This window comes from Tupaia chinensis, unplaced genomic scaffold (genome assembly GCF_000334495.1).
Source record: "Tupaia chinensis unplaced genomic scaffold, TupChi_1.0 Scaffold000651_1, whole genome shotgun sequence".
NCBI lineage: Eukaryota > Metazoa > Chordata > Mammalia > Scandentia > Tupaiidae > Tupaia > Tupaia belangeri.
In genome coordinates this window covers 392416-401715 of record NW_006160172.1, presented here as the reverse complement: position 1 = coordinate 401715, position 9300 = coordinate 392416, and positions in this window count along the sequence as shown.

The following is a 9300-nucleotide window of genomic DNA, read 5'->3' as shown; positions in this document are numbered from 1 at the left end:
CTTCTTGGGAATGGATCTTTGAGTGCCTCTCCAGGTTTGGAAAGTTTTCTTGCAGGATTTCATGGAATAGATTATCAATGCCCTGATGAGTCTCTTCACCTTCTGGGATGCCTATTATCTGGATGCTTGGACGTTTAATTGTATCTAGTACTTCTCACATATTATTCTCAAATTTTGGGGCCATTTTCTCAGTCTTCATGGTGGATTTTTCTAGGCTAGCAATTTTCTCTTCTATATTTGAGATTCTATTTTCTGTATGATTTAGTCTGCTTTTAATACTTTCAAGGGAGATTTTGACTTCTTGTATTATAGCCTTCATCTCTAACAGTTCCATCTGATTCTTTTGTAAAGTGCAAAATTCCTCCTGTAGCTCTTGCATGAATTTCCTCACCCCCTGGAACTCTTCAACTCCTTTCTCCTTCCTCTTCAGCAGTTCCTTGTCTCTCTTCTCTTCCATCTCTGTTACATTTGCGATACTGGATCTTTTATGATTTAGACAAATTTATGATTGTTTTCATCTATTCCTGTGAGGAATGTCATTGGTACTTTGCTTTTTCTTTTATTTTGATTTTGTTGTTGTTGTTATTTATTTATTTATTTTTGCTACAGGGTACATGTGCTTGCTGGAGAGATAGAAACAGAGAAACAGAAAGCAAGAAATCATCTTTCAGGGGGAATGGCCATGCCAGAGTTCCTTATTCATGCTTCTTTTGGGATTTTGGGTATGCACGTACATGTGCCCAGTATGAGTTTTCTTTTTCTTCCTTTTTTCTTTTGTTTGGAGATTATTTTGCTATAGGGTGTGTGTATTCGCCAGAAAGACAGAGAGAGACATAGAGAAAAAAAGCAAGAAATCACCCCCCAGGGTGATGGCCATGTGCATGCCCACATATACACCTGGCATGAGTTTAAGCCACCAGGTCTTGGACTGAAACCATGGTCGACTACATGAAAGTCCAACTACATGGCCATTATACCAACTGTTGGTACGATGCTCAGTATGAGTTTTAAGCCACTGGGTCTGGAACTTGAACCACAGTTGACTACGTCAGAGTCCAGCAACATAACCACTACATCATCTTTGATATGGTCACTGGAACTTTGATAAAAATTGCATTAAATTTGTAAATAAATATTGGGTAGAATCAATATTTTAGTTATATTGATTCTTCCAACTCAAGAACAAGGGATTTATTTCCTTTTTTATGTATCATTTTTAATTTTTCCTTCATATTTTTTTTAGTTTTTCTAGTAGATGTCTTTTACCTTTTTGGTTAGATTTATTCCTAGGGTCTTCGGGTTTTTTGGTTTTGGCTATTGTAAAAATTGTTTATTTTAACTACAAGTAATTACAGGGAAAAGAATGGAGAGTAACAAAAAAACTAAATTAATATTACTAAGTTTAGAAAAACATAAGAAATACCAGATTCTTTTTTATTGATATTTAGAAATTTAAATGGCATATGGTTCTTCAGATTCTCAGGCTGTAGGAAGAAAAGTTAGGAAAACAGAGGAAAATGAAACTAACTTTCAGAGAGTGACTACTGGTGACAGATGCCTTAATAAAATCTTCTTATTTAATCATTTTTTCCCCTTTTTTAGAGTTTTTTTCCTACAGGGCATGTGCGCTTGTCAGAGAGACAGAGAGAGGCAGAAAGACAGAAAGTGAGAAATCATTCCCCAGGGGATGGCCACGCTGCAACCCCTTCACCTTCATTCTCCTCTTGGGATCTTGGGCACACATGCACAGGTGCCTGGCATGAGTTTAAGCCACCGGGTCCAGGACTCGAACCGCGGTCATCTACATGGGAGTTAAGTGAAATAGTCATTACGCTAACTTCTGGTCTCCTTATTTAATTATGATCGCATACATTTGGGGAGCGTGCTATTAATCCACTTTTCAAGTGATGATATGGACTCATAGAAGTTAAATTATTTTCCCAAGATAACACAATGCTTTTATTTACCAAGATAACATAACTACTAATAAAAATAGAAATCAAGCCTCAGTTTTCTTGAATCTAAAGCTCACATACTTAATTCTGTGATAGAATCAAATTGATCCTAATACATCAGAACCTATTTCCTAGTTTCCTGTATAATTTTTTGCCCTCTGGATGAACAGATATATCCTATAATGGTCTTCAGAGTTTAGGCTCTTGAGTTTCATATTGTCCATCCCCTTTGGCACACATTTATACTTTTGATTTATCAGAAGAATATGTACTTGTAAGGGGTAATAATTATTATTCTTAAGCAAGCATCACTGACTTTCATGGATTTTTGACAGATGACTAAATGGCTTTGTGATAACAGGTATTATTCCTGTCTGAAATTAAAGCTGTTTGTCTTACTATATAATATAGTGACCACCAGTTCCTAGTCAATATATAGTAATGATATGAAGACATGAAACATCAGGACGGTGACAGAAAACATATATTCTGGAAAAACTATGAATGAATTTCAAAATTTCTTACACAAAAAATGAACTCATACTTTAATTTCATCTTCTATGAACTTTCTGAATTCCCTTTGTGTGCATGTGTTAATTTTGTGTGTTAAATCAGTCCTATTTATCCATCTGTGATCATAAGTTTCTGCTGAACTGGGTTTATACATGATCTTTCTATACACCAGTATTACAGGTTATCAGTGATCATATAAAAATGATGTGTATTAATTCTAAGTGTTGTCAATAATAAGTCAGATAATAAATGTTGTGAGTCTTGTGTACATGTGTAAGCATTTGTTGCTTAATCTTGAAATCTACCTTAGAATATCTACAGTGGATAACAATAACATGGCCTAAGAGAAGATATATACAACCACCAGCATTTATATGTATTTATTAATTAATCAAATAGGGGGTGTGTGCTTGCCAGACAAGACAGAGAGAGACAGAGAAAAAGAAAGCGAGAAATCACCCCCCAGGGGGGATAGCCACAGCACAATCCCTTCTCCTCCATTCTCCTCTCGGGATCTTGGGCATGCATGCACACGTGCTCAGCCTGAGTTTTAAGCCACCGGGTCTGGGACGCAAACCACAGTCGACTACGTGAGAGTCCAGCAACATAGCCATTATGCTAACTGCTGGTCTAAGACCCCGAGATCTTAAAAACAGAATAATGAGAAAAGAAAGCAGGTGGTCTTGAGCGCTGAAGTGAATTGGATGCTATTTTCATAGCACACAAATCTCTCTTTTGGTTTTATGCAAACATGTTCTTCACATTCAAAAGAAGACCATTCCTTAAAAGTCTACTTGTTTTTATTGATCATAACCAGGTGTAAGATAAGGGTTGTGTGTCATGGAACCTAAATAGCTTTATAAATCATGAAGAAATGTATTCCTTCATATAAAAATCTGTGCTGTTAATAATGGCTCTGCTCCCTAAGCATCTCAGGGATTCAGGATCCTCTGACATGTTGCTTCTCCATTATTATGAGTTATTTTCCTAGTTCTCGTGTCCAGGATAGCTCAGAATACACTTGCATTCCCAAGAGTGATCAGGATGATGCTAAAGTGAAGAGGAGGCCATACTCTTTTCTTTGTTTTCATTTCTTTGCATTGCACATATCTTTTTTTGTATCCCATGGGCCAGGCTTAGTCAGAAAGTCCTACCAGCTTTAAGGGAAGTTGGGAATGTCTTTATTCTGAATGGCCATAGACTTAGCCAAACTTGGGGTTCCCATTAGCATAAAGAGGAAGGCAAGAAATCATCTTGGGGAATACCTAGCAACACTAAGTCATAGGCTATTCCTTTGAGTACAGGTACCTAAACTAAAGTAGCCGTTATTTATTTGCTATTATACTATTTTGTTGTCTTTACACATTTTCACTGCCAGATATTTTCTTCTTTACTTATTTGATTATATTTTTTGATTATTTCTTGCCCTTACAATGTAAGTTCCAGGTAGAAAGGATTTTTGTCTGTCTTGTGTATTGCCTAATGCCATGTCTGAAACACTCCCTTGCATTTAGAAGCCCAATAAATATATTTTGACTGACAAAATGAATCACGTGTTTTTCTTTTAAAAGTTAGATTATTAGACTCAATGAATATTTTGTATTAAAAGAATGAAATTATCCACAATGTTTAAACAAGATATACATAAACATAAACAAAATGAATTCATATTTTTCATAGCTAGTTTTTTTTTTGTAGAGATTCCTGCTTTACCGTCTATGTTCTCACTGGAGAGAGAAGGAGACAGAGACAGTGAGAGAGAAAGTGAGAAATCACTCCCCAGAGAGAATGGCTAGATGCAACCCCTTTTCCTCCATTTTCTTCCTGGGACCTTAGGCACACATGCACCTACCTGTACCTGGCATGAGTTTCAAGCCACCAGGTCTGGGACTCAAGCCACAGTCGGCCCTATGGGAGTCCAGTGACGTATTGCTATACTATCTGCTGGCTGCCATAACTGGGTATAATTTGATATATTGTGTCCTCCCAACTAACCAGCACCATATGGGTGTTTCCTGATTCAACTCCTTCTCACTAAACTGCCACATCTAATCTACAGTAGCCTTTTTTTTAAGCTCTTGTCACAACTGGATCAGATAACGATCTCTGCTCACTTTTCCAATGTATTCCTTTCATTGTCCATAAACCTCAACTAATAGGAGGTACAACCACGAGAAAATTCAAGACGTGATTTATATCCAAAGAAAAGGATCATTCCCTTACATAATTAGTTTGGTCCACATAAAAAAAACATGGTTCTAGGGCCTAGTACTGATAAAACAGAACAGATGTTCATATTGTGCTTTACTAAATGTGTACATGTGCATGTATGTATATATATATGTGTGTGTATAAACAGACCTCTTCAATCTTTGAAAAGCACAGGGGTACTGTGTGACCCAGAACCCAAAGAGCTCTATAAGCCATGAAGAAACTTTTTACTCTCTCATATAAAAGTCTGTGCTAATAACAGTGACTCTACTCCATGAGCATCTGTCCTGTTCATTCTTCATTCTTTTGAAACACATAATCTGTCAACCTTTGAACAACACAGATTAAAAATCCACATGAAACTTTTGACTCCCCAAGACCAAATGATTATATGTATTGTATACTATATTATAATAAAACAAGCTACAGAAAATGTGATAAAGAAAATCATAAGGAAGAGAAAATACATTTATAGTATTTTTTTCACTTTTTATTTTAACTTTTTATATAAATTTAATCATATTATTTAGCTTACAAAGTGAACATTTCAGTATGTGTGTGAACATTTCTCCCCAGTCCAGTTGATTAGAGTATCTTCTACCAATAACACCACATCTCCCCATCTCGTCAATGCTCTCTCTCTGTATCCCTCTTCCAAATGTCCTTCCTTAGGTCCCTCTTCTCCACACACTCCACTTGGGGCACTAACCCCCATCTCTTGTGTTTGTACAAACATAGGTCAATTACTTTCAGTTATAGAGTGTAGACACTCAGTATATATTAAGTGGGGACATACAGTTTATAGTATTTATTGAAGAAAACCTGTGTATTAGTAGATTCGCACCATGCAGACATGTGCTGCTCACAGATCAACTATATATTTACATCCTAAACAGGGAGGAAAAGCATTAATGGCACAGAGGTGTGGTATTATCTGTTGAAGATGTTTCGTGGTTTTATCGATGGTGCTGGGGAGAGGTGTTCACCTGCTGAAATATCCATTTTGTAAGATAAATAATAATGTGATTGAATGTATGGAATAAAATGAAATGAAAAAATAAAATAAAAAATATATAAAATGCTCCAAAATCTGAAATTTATTGAGTGTATACATGACACTGTAAGTGGAAATTTCCACACCCGACCTCATGTGACAAGTTAAAGTCGAAATACTGTCGCACAGGTTATTTAACATCCTAGAGGGAAAAAAAGATCTTCCTAATCCTCTTCTATTGCTCTATATCTTTACCAAGCCCACATCCCCCTGTGGGACATGCCCAAAAAGCTTTCATATGTATAAATTACTTAAAATATTGGGGGGCCAACAAGTGGCACAGTGGTTAAAGGTGCTGGATTCCCACATGGCTGACTGCAGTTTGAGTCCCAGACCTGGCGACTTGCTTTCTCACTTTCCCTTTCTATCTCTGTCTGTCTCTGGTTAAATTAAAGAAATAATAATAACAAATGGAATTAAATAAATAAATAATTTTTGGGAACCAGCAGTTAGCATAATGGCTATGTCGCTGGACTCCCACATAGTCCACCATGGTTCGTCCCTGACCTGGTGGCTTAAAACTCATGCCGGGCGCATATGTGTGCGTGCCCAAGATCCCGAGAGGAGAATGGAGGAGAAGGGATTGCGGCATGACCATCCCATCTGGGGGGTGATTTCTCGCTTTCTGTCTCTATGTCTCTCTCTGTCTGTCTGGCAAGCGCACGCGCCCTATAGCGAAAACCTCTCCAAAAAATAAATAAATAAATAATTTAAAAAAATATTGTGTAAAATTACCTTCAGCCTAAATGTATAAAGTACATAGGAACCTAAAGGAGTTTCAACATTTACACTTGAGTTGGATTCCAAGCCCCAGATATCTCATTATGTATAATATGTAAAAAATTTCAAAATCCAAAGAAAACAAAAGAAAAGAAGAAATAATCTAAAACATATCTGGCCCCAAGGATTTAAGAAAAGGGATACTCAACCCATACATACTTTCCCATTCATTAAGATCTATTAAATCTTGGGGACAGCAGATGGCATACTGGTTACTCCACTGGACTCCCATATGGCTGACCATAGCTTGAGTCCTGGACCTGAAGACTTGAAAATCACACTGGGCATGTGTGCATGTGTGCCCAAGATCCCAGGCGGAAAAGGAAGGATACAGGATTGTGAGACAGTCATCCCCCCTTTGGGGTGATTTCTTACCTTCCCTCTCACTGTCTCTTTCTCTCTGGCAAGTACACACACCCTATAGCAAAAACCTATAAAACAATAAATCTATTATTCTTAAAAACAAACCCAGGAAGGTAGATATGCCATTATCCCCATTTTATAAATAAGAGAACAAATCACCGAGTGAGGTAAAAACCACAGGAAATAAATACATAAGGCAAATCAAAGTCCAGTGTTCACCTTAGCAGAACCTCAACAGCAATAGGGCTGTCTTTAAGCCCTGATTTAAGGAAAAGGAAATAGGAAAAGGTATAGGAAACTCTATTGCTTCTACTGGCCTTCACCAGAAAAATGGACACATGCTCTCAATTAGTTCACTGTCATCACCTCGACCCACCCATAATTCGTAGGGGTATTTCATTACTGCATGAGGGACCCATGAGTGAAGACTTGATCCTCTACAGCTGGAGGTTCTCCTTCAACACAGGAGTGTGTGCCTTGCCCTGTCTCCTCCTCCTCTTCCCTGAAGCAAACAGGGCAAGGCCCTGGAGTAATTGACGAATTCCAATGGAGTCACTGAGCCACTGTTCTTATCAGCAGGACCTCTACTCCTTAAGCCCCAGTAAAAAGATCTACCATAGAGACAGGGGGTCTGTTGTCATCATTGATGTTATTACTGTTTCAGCACTTGCACTTGAAAAACAAATCCCTTCCTTTGCCTTTCCTCTGATTATTCTTCTCCCATTGCTCCTTAGAGAAAACCAGGCAAGGAAAAAAAGTAAACATTCCAAAAGTGAAGACTTTCTGCTGAGTTCAGAGGAAAGGGAAAGTCCAAAACATATTAAAGACTTTCAGTGGATCCCTAGTGTCCCGTCCCGGGGGGACAGCCGAACGGGTTTCTTGAGTGAAGGAGTGAGAGCCAGGGCAAGCAGCGTAGTGTTACAGCACGGAGACGACAGTGTCGTCTGTTTATTGTGGGCAGCACGGTACAGCACAGAGACGACGCAGTGTCACAGCTCTTAAGGGTCGCGTCGTCTACTGTGAGCAGCACGGAGACGACGCGGTATCACAACTCTTCAGGGTTGTCCGGAGACGATGTAGTGTTACAGCTCTTCAGGGTCTCCCAGGTCGTCTGGAGACGATGCAGTGTCAGCTCTTCAGGATCTTCAGGGTCGTCTGGAGACTGCGCGGTGTTTCAACTCTTCAGGCTCTTCAGTTGTTGTCTTCCTGGTCATGGTCGTCGTCTCGGTCGTCGTCGTCGTCTGTGTCGTCTTCTCGGTCGTCTGTGTCGTCTGGCTACTGTGGGCCAGGCATCGTGGGTATATACACTCTGGTTGGGCGGTGGGCCGTGATTGGTTGTAAACAGTGGGCTGTGATTGGTTGCTTTTGGACCAATCATGAGGTGCCGGATATGCAAATTTGAGGGATTCTAGTGGCCAATCAGAGCAAGGTTTCGAAGGTCAGGTTTTTGGAAGGGAACCAATCATGGTAACTGTTTGCTCTCTGAGAAACCTCGGCAGACTCGCTGGTGCGCAGCCTCCCACACCCTAGACCACAGTTGTACATTACAGCGGGCTCCTAGGATGGGGCGGGCCTTCCTGGAGATGGCACTGCCTGTTTTCACTTTGCTGTCCAGGTGCTCTCCCCACCTTGGAGGCCCTTGGGGCAGTGTCGCACCTGCACCTGAAGACCAACAGCCCAGCTGCCCTCCCTCGCTTCTCTGATCTGTTGGGGACATGTCACTGTAAACCAAGGTGGGGAATTGGACCCGCGGTCTGCGACAGGTGTGGAGGGAGTCTCATGCGACTGTAAGAGTTAGCCACCTCCTAACTGCCCCAGGCACCACTTTCCACTCTGCTTCTCTTTTACTTTCCTCCTCTTCCTCCTTGCTTCCTTCCTCATCTAGACAAGTCCTGTTTTCTGGTTTTACTTAAATGTATCTTTGGAAATGTGGCTTCCACCCAAAGGCAGCCCCCGCCCCTCTCTGTAGGGATTTCAGAGGCCAGCTGTCCCTCTGTAAGTGCCAGAACTGCCAGGAGCCAGGAGCCCAGAGCTGGGTTTAAATCAAAGCCTGCACGTGTACCCTCCCAGCTCCTGCTCCTGGAGGCCTCCCTGCCCTCTCCTCCCCGCCCCAGGCTGTGGGGTGGCCGCCCGGCGCTGGTACCCTGATACTCCGGAGCATCCCCCAGATCCAGCCACCTGCCCCGCGCGGTGCCCTCTGTGTTCCCATCTCTTGGGGTCATGCCAGTCTTTCTGAAGAGCCCCTGGAGAAGGAGCTAGCCCCTACCACAGTGGCGATTGTCAGGAAGGAGACCAGAGCACAGAGTACAGCCCCCCCCCCCAGGGGTCTGTCTTTCCAGAGAAAGCTGGTCTCTGCCTGCTCCTACCCTCCTTGGCAGCTGTCAGTGAGCCCCTGCGCAGCCTGAGCTCCACCGCCCTCCTCTC